Below are 14,400 nucleotides of genomic sequence, written 5' to 3'. Positions count from 1 at the left end.
ACTAGTTTCACCACCCTTAAAAGTACTATGTACTTAACTTATTTAAACTCTGTCCCAATTCATTCTCATGCCTTCACATGCATTGATAAATTGAATATGTCTAAAAATTTTCATTTTCCATGATATGGTATAAGTGAATATAAAAAATAAGTAGCCTTTTCAGACTAGAATATTTTACTTAACAAGACACATTGTGTTCTTTTCTTGCCTTTCCAGGCTGAATAGCATTCCATTCTACACATGAACCACAACATATATATTCATTCACCTCCTAAAAGATATTTGAGTTTCTTCATTTCTGGGGCATGTGAATAAAGCTGCTAAAATATGCATATTAATTTTTGAATGGATTCAATTTAAATCAATTGGGGAAATAAAAACATGATTTTTGGATTGTATGGTATAATTATGTTTATCTTAGTAAGAAACTACCAAATTGTCTTTTAGAATGCCACTAACAATGAACAAGTCTTAATCCTTCTAATGGCTACAAACTGAAATTTCATCATTGTTTTAGTTTGCATTTCCTAATAAAAATGATGTTTGTTGCCATCTGATTATCTTGTTTAGCAAACTATCTGTTTAGATAGTTTACCCAATTTTTAATTTATTTTTGTCTTTTTTGAGTTTTAATTGCTTTATTTATGTATATTTTACATACAATCTTTTTTAACAGGTATTTTGCAAATATTTTCTATCATTCTGCTGTGTATATTTTTATTCTCATTCTGCATAAAACACATAATTTAAATAAAGTCTTCTGCATTTTATTTTTATTTTTCTTTTATTGTCTCATCTATTTTTTGTGATTTTTCTCATCACAAAAACTAAGGTTTCATAGGTTTAATCAATTGTTTCTGCTTGAGATTTTGGTTTTGCAATTCACATATATTTCTAGGATTAACTTGATATAATTTTGTGCAAGACATAAGGTTTTTATATAGTATTCATTATTGTTTTTTAATTACATAGATCTAATTGTTCCAAAATATTTTGTTGAGAAGACCACTTGTGCTACAGTGAATTATCTTTTTTTATTTTATTGAAATTCAGTTTACTGTATTAGTATGGGTTTATTATTTTGAGACAGTTTCCTCTTAAATTGCTTAGGTCTTCACTAAGTTTCTGATGCTGGCCTTGGACTTGCAATCTTCCTGCTTTATCTTCCTGAGTTGCTGGAATTACAGGTGTGTGCCACTATGCCCAGTTTTTCTATTCTTTTTGATTGATTTATGTCTCTTTTTGATAATATACATTGTCTCACTTGCTCTAATTTACTTTTAGGTATCAAAATTATGCAGTCATTGCTCTTTTATGAAAAAAATAACATTAGACGATAATTTAAATTTACACTAAGAAATAAGAAGCACTAATAATAGGTCAAGACATTGATAAATAGAAAATGCGTTAGAAATATATTTTCGCTTTCAGCTCTGTTTTTATTCTGTGTGACTGCAAACATTAAAATATAATTTTTAAATTGATAAAAATAGATCTGTGTTTATGACCCACATGAGATTATAAACTTGTATTTTTATTGTAAAGCAACACAAAAGGGAAGAAAAAATGAAGCTATATATTAAAAAGTCATATACTGCTAACACTATTTTTTATTAATTTTTAATAAATTTATTTGTTATAAATTAATAGTTATTTATAACCCTAATATTTGTTATAAATTAATTGTTAGTTATAACCCTCATGAAATTCTCTAAGAAAATAAATTAAAATACTAAATTAAATAATGAAATTGAATGGTATTCAAGGAAATATTTAAAACAAGACAATAAGAGAGGAGTACAGAAAAAAAGATATGAGGTATATAGGAAACAAATATCAAAATGATAGATAAAATTCACTTTATCAGTAATTAGACTGAATATAAGTGGATTAAGCATGTTACATAATTAGTAACATTATTTTGACAGAATGGATGTAAAGAAAGCATAATCCTATTATATCCTTGGCTACAAAATATTTTATGTTCAAATACAATGGTATATTCATATATTGGAATATCATTCAATAAGAAGAAACTGAAAATACAAATAACCTGAATGGATCTCAAATGCATTTTACTACTTGAAAAAGCCTGACTCAAAAGTTTGAATCCATTTGACCCCATTTATATCACCTTAAAGAAAGGGTAAACTCTAAGGATGGAGAGCAGATCTGTGCTACAGAGGAATTGGGTGTGAAAGTGAGAATTTGTTCAAAGAGAAAGTGTGAAGCATGTTTTGTGACTGTAATTGTTTCAAAGCTGGTTTGTGGTAGTGGTTAAATCAATATACACATGTGTTTATTCACATAGAATTACACATGACCATGTATTTCACAATAGTTCAGAACTTCAAAGATTTATACAAACTTCAGATTTATAGAAATAAAATGGGATTGATTAACAGAAATATCAACACAGTGCTCACCTGGCATTAGGATAAAATATTAATTTGGTCATTATAGGCATTTAGTTTTATGTATTTCCTTAGGTAAATATTCTATTGGTTCATTGGGGAATTTTAATTCAAAATTTTGAGTGATTAAAATATTTTCTTTTAATTAGCAATAATTAAAAAATTTTAATTTAACCATAACTGCATACCAATGTCAAATCTACGTTATTCTAAGAGAATCCTCCAAGGAGAATCAATTCTCAGATACTGAAGATACATCTAGTTAACATTGATAATAAAATTGTGATAATTGTTATAAAAGTTGCTTGTTTATATTTTGGATTCAGTTTTCGATCCAGGATATTTTACTCACACTATGTTCTTTGCTGTCTAAATTGCCTTATTACAAGGCAATAATACTGGTGTTGTTCATGTGTGAATACTCAATCACTTCACATCTTCAAAAATGATCCATAAGCTCTAAGGAAAATAAAAGGAGACACAGAGCCAAGATGCAGAGGCAGGGAAAGAAGTAGCAAAATGGCAGAGAGGCCAAACTGCTAAGCTTTATTCATATCAATAGGTTACTTTAGGTCATTAGTGCTATAACTACATTATTGTTTGGTATTCCTTGGATCCCGAGTGCTGGATATCTGAGATCACAGAGCCTCTTCTGGAAAGACATTACCATAGTACCTAGGTACTGGATCTGTCTTGTTATTTTACTAGCTTCAAGGAGAAACTGCTGGGCAATCCAAGGGCAGAAGACAGCGCCTGTAACCCCCCAGTAGTTTGATCACCAGAGGAACGCTTCACTGGACATATCCGTGGTCAGAATGCCTACATGTCACTATATTCCCAGGAGCTGTGTGCCTAAGTTGAAGATTGAAACTGATAAGACTCCAACACAGAGTTTCCTTATGAAGGCAATTGGATAGCAGCTAAACATCCCAGGTCTTTGCACAGGAGTTTCCCAGCAGCCAGGCATTCCTTGTCTTTCCACAGAAAATTCCTAGCAGCCAGGCATTCTGTGTCTTTGCACAGAAAATTCCTAGTCACCAAGCATGCCACAATCACAAAGTTTATCAGAGATCCCAATACCAAACACAGAACTCCTACAATAAGCAAATGCTATGTCCATATGGTTTACATAAATCCATTACTTTGGAGTCAGTGGATTTCCTTTAATGATAATTCATTATTTCTCTATGTACACTTTCTAAGATTAATAATGAAGAATATGGAAGACAATTTTCCTATGACCTATTTGAATAAGTCACATATTTTTTATTGTACTTGAGAAAAAATATTTTGCACTAGAGAGAAGAAAATTGTGCCAAGCTGGTTTTGAGTTAATCTGACCATTTTTATCTAATTAATTTGTGATATATGATAATGAATAATGACGTAGATTTTATTTTGGTAAATTTGTATTTAGAACTTTTTCTCACATATTTTATATGACTATAATTAATGTTTTATAAATCAAGTATGTATTTAAAAATATATTTTTTAAATTACATAAAGAATTTGTAACGTGAAGGTATAGAATCAAAGAAATCAATAGTCACCATCCCAATAATGAAGATATATTTCTTAGATGGTCATTAAATTTATGATTATTTTTGTTTTAATATCTGCAGTAGAAGAATAACAGCTTCTATTTTGCAAGTCAGGATGCATGTGTACTGTGTTAATAAAAGCAGCAATGGAAAAATTAAGTACATCCAACATAAAAATGGAAAAAGAATAATTACAAAAATGCAAATGAAAACATTGTTTATTTGTACATTCAATAGGAGGCAAATAAAATCAAGATCTATGATTTTCTTATTTAGAAATAAAATTAGGTAATCAATCATTAAAAAATATTTTTTAAAAAATTAAAGAATATAAAAAGTTTCTTCACAGAAAATGAAATGATTAAAAGTGTGGAGAAAGAGTCTACACAATGGTAGTAAATCTTTGTCTGATACACTTTGGACAGATGATTAATATCTAGAATATATGAGAACTCAAAAAACTCAACATCAAAATAACAAATAATCCATTCAACAATTGGACAAATAAAGTAGAAGAACATTTCTCAAAAGAATACAAATGGTCAAATATCACACTGAAAAAATATTCAACATTTTATGCATACAGGAAATTAAATCAAAACCACACTGGGATTCCATGTCACTCCATTTAGAATGGCAATCATCAAGAGTACAACTAATAATAATTGCCATCAAGGATGTAGGGAAAAGGAGGCCTTAAACATTATTGATGGGATAATAAATTACACACTATCTATGGAAATCAGTTATGTTATAGATGTTCCTTAAAATACTAGGAATGGACAATATATGCCCCAGTATAGCTCTCCTAGGTATTTCTCCAAAAGAATTTAAATTGACATACTATACTGATAATAAGCATACCCATGTTTACAGTAGCACAATTTATAATAGCCAAGTAATAAAGCCAGCCTGTAAACAGATGAAAGGATAACAAAAATGTACTATATATACAAAATGAAACCTTGTTATTTGCAGGAAAATGGTTGGAATGGAAAAATATTGTGTTGAATGAAATAAGACTCAGAAAGTAAGAAACTTCTTTTTTTTTCTCATATGTGGAAGCTAGAGAGAAAAAGAAAAGAAAAGAGAAAAAAAGAATCTAATGAAGATAGAAAGGAAGGGATGAGGAAGAGGGAAGAGGAGAACAAGGGGAGATACTGGGGAATGAAGTTGATTAAATTATGTAAGTATGAATATGTGGTGATGATTCCCACTAATATTTTGTGATTATTATTCACAAATAAAAATTTTTAGAATTTCTTAAATTAAAAAAAAGAATTAAAGAAAAACAAAACTCAATTTTGTAAATTATTAATTTATTCCTGCGTCAAAATGCTTCATATCACTTCTTCATTCTCCTAGGTGCTTGAAAAAAAATTGAACAATAATAATAAGTTAATTCCCTGAGTTTCTGTGTATTATATTATAACAAAGCTAATATTGTAGGTAAATAACTCAGTGATATGAAAAAGTGGAGACTGTTAATTCAAAGCATTATATAGTTATATCCCAGCTATTGCCCTTCTCCGACTATTCCCTGAAGACCTTAAAAGAGCTTACTATAGGGATACTGCTACATCGATGTTCATAGCAGCACAATTCACAATAGCTAGACTGTGAAACCAACCCAGATGCCCTTCAATAGATGAATGGAAAAAAAAAATGTGGCATTTATACACAATGGAGTATTACTCTGCACTAAAAAATGACAAAATCATGGAATTTGCAGAGAAATGGATGGCATTAGAGCAGATTATGCTAAGTGAAGCTAGCCGATCCCTAAAAAACAAATGCCAGATGTCTTCTTTGATATAATGAGAGCAACTAAGAACAGAGCATGGAGGAAGAGCAGGAGGAAAAGATTAACATTAAACAGAGACATGAGGTGGGAGGGAAAGGGAGAGAAAAGAGAAATTGCATGGAAATGGAAGGAGACCCTCATTGTTATACAAAATTACATATAAGAGTTTGTGAGGGGAATGGGAAAAAAAACAAGGAGAGAAATGAATTACAGTAGATGGGGTAGAGAGAGAAGATGGGAGGGGAGGGGAAGGGGGATAGTAGAGCATAGGAAAGGTAGCAGAATACAACAGTTACTAATATGGCATTATGTAAAAATGTGGATGTGTAACCGATATGATTGATATGATTCTGCAATCTGTATTTGGGGTAAAAATGGGAGTTCATAACCCACTTGAATCTAATGTATGAAGTATGATATGTCAAGAGCTTTGTAATGTTTTGAACAACCAATAAAAAAAATTAGTGAACAAACACAGTTTGCCTATCAGTGGGGATATAAGCTTTTATTTAGAGTTCTGACATTCTGAAGAACTGCTTATTTCATTTTCATGCTATGTCATGTGTTAACCCACATCTTCACATTGTTTTTTGTTTTTAAATGGGACATGTACCCCAGGACATTTTTCACTGAGCTATTTCTCAGGCTTTTAAATTAATTAATTGACTTATATATTTACTTATGCATTTATATTTTAAGACATATTCTCACTATATTGCTCAGGGTCTTACCAAGTTGTTAATTCTGACCTCCAACTTGAGATTCTCCTGTATCAGCCTCCGGACACCTCAACTATTTTCATTTTTTTTTCTATCTGGTGCTTCTTATGATTTTGCTGCACAGCTCAGCTTCTTATGTCACCACTTGGTATGCCACACCATTTATATTATGCACTCTCCATTTATATTCTTGATCCACTCCTTAGTCATTATCTCTTTTTTTGATTATGTGTCTAAAAATTGTAATGTAATTTTTCATTTTATGTCAGAATTCTCCTATTATTTTCAATGATATTGTCTTTTATATGATAATTTATTTGCTACTTTTATTGGACAGATTAGTACAGGAAAAAAGTATATGTCTTCAGATCTAAGAGTTTCTTATAGATATTCCTCAAACTTTCTGCAAATAATATTTCTTTAATTAAGAAAACTTTTATACTGTAAAAATCCCTCAATATTATTTTTAATTCAGAAAATTGTTATACTGTAAAATCCCTCAATATTGTTTTTGTTTTCTATCCTTTATCAGAAAATGTTATTGTATTTGTAAGTTTGTTTTCCTTCTGTCTTCCATATCTATTTTTTCTAATCTTTCCATATCAATCCTTTCATTTCTACATAATTTTTTTTCTTCTTTAAATGCTTGCTATGTGACATAATTTATTGTCCTTTTATTCCTTTTTGGCAGCAGCATTTTGTTAGATAAACCTTGTTTATAAAATGTAATTTTTATATTATTAAACCAAAAATACAGTTTTCATCTGTAACACTGTCAAAAATTCAATGTATTATAGCAAATAACAATATTTTAAAATAAGAATTTTAAACACAGAGCACATGAAAATATTAATAAAAATATACAACTAAATATTTTTAAACATCCTGAGAGATTTGTTATTTGTTCTTCCTTTATTCTTTGTGTACCCCATTTTCTCCTTAGTACTATTATTAAAATTTTATTGGTTCTTTTTTGTTATACATTATAGTAGAATTCATTTTGATATAATTATACAAGCATGGAATATACCTTATTCTATTAATATTTTATGGATGTACACCATCGTGAAATGTATAATAGTGTATTCCTGGAAGTACCCAGGAAAATTATTTTGTATTCATTCCACTGTCTTTCCTTTTCCTGTTCCACCTCCCTTCCCTCCATTCTACTTTGTATAATCTACTGAATAGTTGTTCTTCCCTCTCCCCACCTCATTCTGGGTAAACTTCCATATACTCAAAACTTTCAGCCTTTGGCTTTTTGGGACTGGCTTATTTCACTCAGCATGATAGTTTCAAGAGCCATCCGGGGCTGGAGATGTGGCTCAAGCAGTAGCACGCTCGCCTGGCATGCATGGGGCCCGGGTTCAATCCTCATCACCACATACAAAGATGTTGTGTCCGCCAAAAACTAAAAAAATAAATATTAAAATTCTCTCTCTCTCTTAAAAAAAAAAAAAAGATCCATCCATTTACTTGCAAAGGTCATAAATTCATTCCTCTTTATGTACTCCATTGTGTGTGTGTGTGTGTGTGTGTGTGCGTGCGTGTGCGTGCGTATATCACATATGTGATGTATATACATATCACATTTTATTTATTCCTTAATCTGTTTAATTATTACATAGTTTGGCTTTATTGCTTAGCTATTGTGAATTGAGCTCCTATTTTCATGGATAGAGCTGTGTCACTGTAGACCCTTTTGGGTCTTCTAGGTATAGAATCATGTGGACCACAAATAGTGATAATTTAAGTTCTTCTTTTCCTATTTTTATGCCTTTAATTTCTTTCATCTGTCTAATTGCTCTGGCCAGTGTTTGGAGAACTATATTGAATAGAAGTGGTGAGAGAGGGCATCCCTGTCTTGTTCCAGATTTTAGAGGGAATGCCTTCAATTTTTCTCCATTCAGAATGATGCTAGCCTGAGGCTTAGCATAGATAGCTTTTACAATGTCGAGGTAAGTTCCTGTTATCCCTAGTTTTTCTAGTGTTTTGAACATAAAGGGATGCTGTACTTTGTGGAATGCATTTTCTGCATCTATCGAGATGATCATATGGTTCTTATCTTTGAGTCTATTGATGTGGTGAATAACATTTATTGATTTCCATATATTGAACTATCCTTGCAACCCAGGGATGAATCCTACTTGTTTTTTATTTTCCTGAATTCTTTGTTATTGACCCATGCATCTCATGTTATATATCCATCTCCATACATTTTGGATACTCTCCAGATATCTTTATATGGGTAAATGCATTTATAATGTTTTATCTATAGGATTAAAAAATAAATAAATAAACAACCTCTGGGGCTGGGTTGTGGCTTAGTGGTAGAGTGCTCACCTAGCACGTGTGAGGCCCTGGGTTCAATCTTCAATTTTTATTTATAAAAATAAATAAAATAAAGTTATTGTGTCCAACTTCAACTAAAAAACAAATATTTTAAAAAAACTCTGTTTGCCTACATGTGATTCAGAAAATTAACATAGATTTCTATATCTGTAATATAACAAAAAGAAAATATATCAAATTAGTGTTTTTATTTTAATCCCTTTATATCACCAGAATTTCCATCTTAAATTCTTATTACAAGGATTTAAGATGCAAAAATGTGGTGAATAGTGGCATGTAGGACACAAAGTCTATCTTAATTAGAATAATTAATAAGAACAGAGTCAATAATTATTTACAAATTATTTACTTTTGCTTCATTAAAACCTGATGTTTCATTTTTGATCTTTTAAAATATTAGTTTCCATCCCATAGTTTTGTAACACTTATTATGTTGCTTATAAATAACATTAAAATGCAACAGATGGCCCAGTTTTGCTACTTGATACTCACTGATAAACCCAAATATTGTGGAGTAAATTAATTCATCTGGAATTTGATTCTGTTGCTTGATTCCAAAATTAATAACCTCAAATATCTTTCATTAGAACATTTATTATTAGCATTCGACACCTGTCATAGTTTGAAAGAAAAGTAATGAAAACGAGAACAAAATTATAAGGAGAAGAGAGATTTGTTGTTTCACTATTGCTTTACATATTTTCATTTGTGAAGTACTTTTCTTTCAAAACTAATACAATCTGCAACTGATTAAAACATTGACAACATTGACATGCATATATATATATATATATATATATATATATATATATGTCAAAATCCATACATGCATCCATATGCAGCTATAAATTCTAATGGAAATATGGTAAGGAGGTGCTAATGGTGTGCTAACAAGGAGCTCAGGCAAAAAGAGGATTCAGGTATTGAAGGAAAGTGATAATGAGGATCTTGTTAATAAGGTTTCATTAAATAGGTGTGGAAACATTTTTTCTCCTTAAATTTTATTTAACTTCTTTTTCTCCCTTAATTCTTTTTAATGTTAGGAAAAAATGTGTATTTTTTAATGGAAAATGAACATAATGTTTGTGGAAGGGAGACTATCTGTTCCCCAAGGTGTTTCTAATTCCTGAAATTTGTGAATATGTTACTTTAAGCAACAAAAAGGACTTTGGAAATGTGATCAAGTTAAAAATCCTTAGGATAGGAGAATTATTCTCGTTTATCTGTATCAGCCCCATGTAATAACAATGGCACTTAAAAGAAGCAGAGAAAGAGATGTGATGATAAAAGCAGAATCAAAGAGAAATCTGAAGATATTACCCTGCTGGCTTTAAAGATGGACTATGTGAGCCAAAGAAATGTAGGCAGCCAAAGAAATGTAGGAGCCAAAGAAATTTAGGCAGAGAAGGCAAGCGCATCAATCTTCCCCTAAGTCACCAGGAGGAAACCTCCATGCCATCACTGTGAGTTTAGCCCAGGGACAGCCATCCTGGAGGTATAACCTCATCCAAATTGTGCAATAATAAATTTACTTTTTTTAAATCAATAATTTTGTGGCAATTTGTTATAACAGTAATAGGAATATAATATAATTCTGTGTTATTTTCCCAAAATGTGCTAAATCCCAACTCCCATCTCTGAGCTGGAAACTCCAGGAGATCTGAGAGGAACTGTCTCTTTGTTTACACACAATGCCTGAGGGTAAAGAGTCATACCCATAAGAAAGAAGTTTACGTTTGTTGTTGAGTCCAAGTTCAGGTTTTTGGTCTCAGGATACTGGGGAAATTTGATAGAAATCAGCAGAAAGAACCATTTGTAGATTATTCTACTTTCCTTGCAGTAAAATAGCTAAATGTTTTTCTTGATGAGAAATGTTTTGGTACTCAAGGGTAATAGCTAAATCTGTACTCTTCAATAGATAATTATTACTTAAACATGAGTACAGAAAGAAATGAAGTTAATAGTGCAATTGAATGTGTGAAATCTTTATAGTCTATATTTTTCTGCATTGTCTTTATTTTTTTTAACTTTTCTGTATTGTTTAAAATGAGTTTTGACTTACAGTCTTTTGAAGAAAACAAAACAGTGTGTAAAAATATAATGGCTAGTAACCAGTATTCTCCTTAAAAAAAAAAAAAAAAGCTAACTTTTACTTCTATAATCATTCAGCTTGTGAGCTTTATTTTCTAATAAGATAATTATGAAATGAAGCAAACTGATAGACTGGTTTTAATCTTTATGTTTAAATTAGTATGACAGTTGACATTTATTTGATATTGCTCCTTACATACTGTTCTCTTAATTTGTCCAGTCCTTAGAAGGTTACATGCTGCAGAGTATGCTCACTCCTTTCTGGACTAGTAGGAATATTTTGACTAGTTTAAACTAGGAAAGGGTAATGTGTCACAATTTTAAATACAGAGACTTTCAGGAGAATGTCTGCTTCAAGAGTTTTGAGGAAATTTCAATTTCCAGACTGCACACTACACCATCCTCATACTTTGGGTAATGTTGCAATAAAGTTTCCCTCTGTTGTGGCCCTAAAACACTCATGATGGAAAAAGGGTAAAGATAAAAGCCCATCATAAATTTGGCTGAATATAAAGGTGGAAGAAGCTTGTGGTTTTGAAAACTTAATCAAGGAAACATTCATTTTCTGAAGGTTTTTTTTTTAATGTACATATTCATAGGGTGTGGTATTATACTTCAACACATGTATATAATGTGCTTTGATGAAACTGGTATAACTAGCATATTCATCACCCCAAACATTTATCATTTATTTTTGTTGGCAATCCTCTCTTCCAGCTATTTTGAAATATAATAAAATATTGTTAGATATAATCTAAATGCGACCATTGATAACCATGTGTTTTAGGATATATTTTGAATTGGAATTTTCAGAAGCAAGAATAATTTACACAGCTGTGCGTGCTGCTGGGTATGTCCTTAAAAATAATAAGTGGGTATCTGAATGTCTAAAAAATCATTTTACTGAAAACTTTCTTGATGGTGGTAAGGAATGTTTTTCTAAGTGATAGCACCTTACCAAATTATGTACATCAAAGTGGTTACTTTGTCTCCTTTAAGAAATATCCAAGATCACTCATAAATGATAGAAGATAACTAGGCCCCAACTTCTATGTGCTAAAATTATTAATTCAGAACTCACAGTTTTCATACATCATATTAAAGTGTAGACTAGAATATTGCTTTTATCTCTTTAGACAATTTTTACTATTACAAGTTACTGCAACTTTTCTGTGTCCAATGCTGTAACACAGAGTTTATATTCAGTATTTCTATAGGTAGAAGAGATGAAGTATGTGCCGAGTTGTAAAAGATATTCACTGACCTTCTGTTTCCAAAACGCCATTTCATTAATCTTCACCATCCAGTATAAATAGGATTCATCCATTATTCTAAGGTTTCTACAACCAAAAGTATAAAATGTCAGGCAATTTTTAACCTCAGAAACTTGAGTAAGGACATTCCGTCCCTCAGTTTATGCTATCAGAATTCTTTATAGCTTCTACTTCTTAGGAAATCCTCATACAGTCAACTTAGATCAGTAAGATTACCAGAGAATGCTATGCTTTTGAGAAATTTCATTTTTTCTATAATAATTTTATATATATATATATATATATGTGTGTGTGTGTGTGTGTGTGTGTGTGTGTGTGTGTGTGTGTAAATAACAATCCAGGTATGTTTCTAGCTCCAAATTTCCTGACATTGAAGTCCCCCCCCCCCCAGTTTTTGTCTAAATTCCTGTCTTAGGGACCTCGGCAAGGATTCCTATTAAGGTCATTCCATGGCTGGCGGCTCTTCATATGTCTTGAAAATCCCTCGGTTCTCAGCAACTTGAGTGTTATTTCTGAGACCCAGCTTGGTGGCAAGGTCTCTGCAGACTGCTGAGAAGCAGCAGCTGTCCTTCAGGCCTTTGTCACTCTCCTGCCATGGTCTGATTTTCCCCCTCTATTCAATTGGATTTTCCTGATGTAAAGTAGATTCTCAGACAAGTTAAAGTTTGCCTGCTTTTTTTTTTTTTATTCTACAAGTACTGTATTCTGCTTTCTGCTTAGACATTCTTGTACTTCAAAAATGAGAAGTGCAGATTAAATGATCACGTAATGTGTGCATTGTGACAAACATTGTCACAGACCTGTTTGTCCTACCAGCACATCCCATTCCCTGTCTTCTCACTTAGGTATGCTGACTGGATATGTTAATTTCCTTTTCTTATTGTTTCATAAAATGCTCTTTTCTTAAGAATATTTTATTATATAAGTCTCGTGTTGTCTCCTAAAAATTTTTCTAATTTGAGTTCAAAAGAAGAAGGTTAAGTAAAGATGAGAGGATATTCAATAAATAAAATAAAATGATGCACACTTGATATAAAGAAACTCATTAGAAATAAAAATTATAAATGATTCATAAAAATGATAATATATACCATGCACTTTACAAATAAAGAGGTAATATAAGATACTATTATAGGCAAGAGAAGTTCCCAAAACATGTGTGTATGCATAGGTACATTTATATACATGTTTGCATCAGATTTGGAGGAGCCATTTAAATTCTACAATACAGAAATTTTAATAAAAATATATTATTAAAAGTTAAATTTCTAAACGTAGTGTTATTTCAATATTTAATCATTTCAGCATTCAACTAGCTTATGCTTGTACTACAAAATAATGTTATTCATAGAAGTACTATTTCCTCCCATATGTATTGATTATATTCTAGTTGTATAGAGAATATCACAAGTGGTACTACATAGACTTCTTTAATGCTAAAGGTAATAATTAAGCATACATCTTACTGGCAAAAATAAGAAACAACAGTGCAATTTTAAACATAACTTGACAAGTCAGAGATTCTGCTCTGATTTTTCTAAGCCCCCAAATTCCCTTTTTCCAATATTTCTCATATGTCAGCTTGCATATATATTAAAATATCAAATAATTGAGAACTGCTTATATTTTTGATCTTAGACTATAGATTTAGTGTTTTATTTGAAGGTGTCCAGAAGAAACAGAAGCAATAGGACATATAGACATATATGTACATATGTTAGATAACATTCATTTTGGGGGCTAGTTTTTTATAGAGGCCTAAAAGTCCCACTTTATCTTCAAGATGGAGAATTAGAGAAGCAGTTGGGTTTGTGATTCAGTCAGCCTAGAGATCTCAGAACCAGGAGTGCAGCTGATACAAGTCTTAGGAGCCTGATGGCTAGCCAGAGATCCAGTAGTTCTGAAGTTGAAGAATAAGAGCAAATGAGTATCTCAACTCTGTAGATAGAGAATTCACCCATCCTTCACCTGCTTGTTCTATTCAGGTCTTAAGGACTCGCTGATGACCAACCATATTGGTTTTAATGTGTATTTACTTAGTCTACTTACTCAAATATTAATTTTTTTCCAGAAATACCATTTTAGATATGCTCAGAAATAATTTTTACCAGTTTTATAAACATTTTTAACCCAGCCAAGTTGACACAAAAAGTTATCCATCACAGCTGCCTTTGTTGAACCACATATTATCTATAGTGATTACTT

This window comes from Urocitellus parryii, chromosome 2 (genome assembly GCF_045843805.1).
Source record: "Urocitellus parryii isolate mUroPar1 chromosome 2, mUroPar1.hap1, whole genome shotgun sequence".
Lineage (NCBI taxonomy): Eukaryota > Metazoa > Chordata > Mammalia > Rodentia > Sciuridae > Urocitellus > Urocitellus parryii.
Note: the sequence above shows the minus strand (reverse complement) of the source record.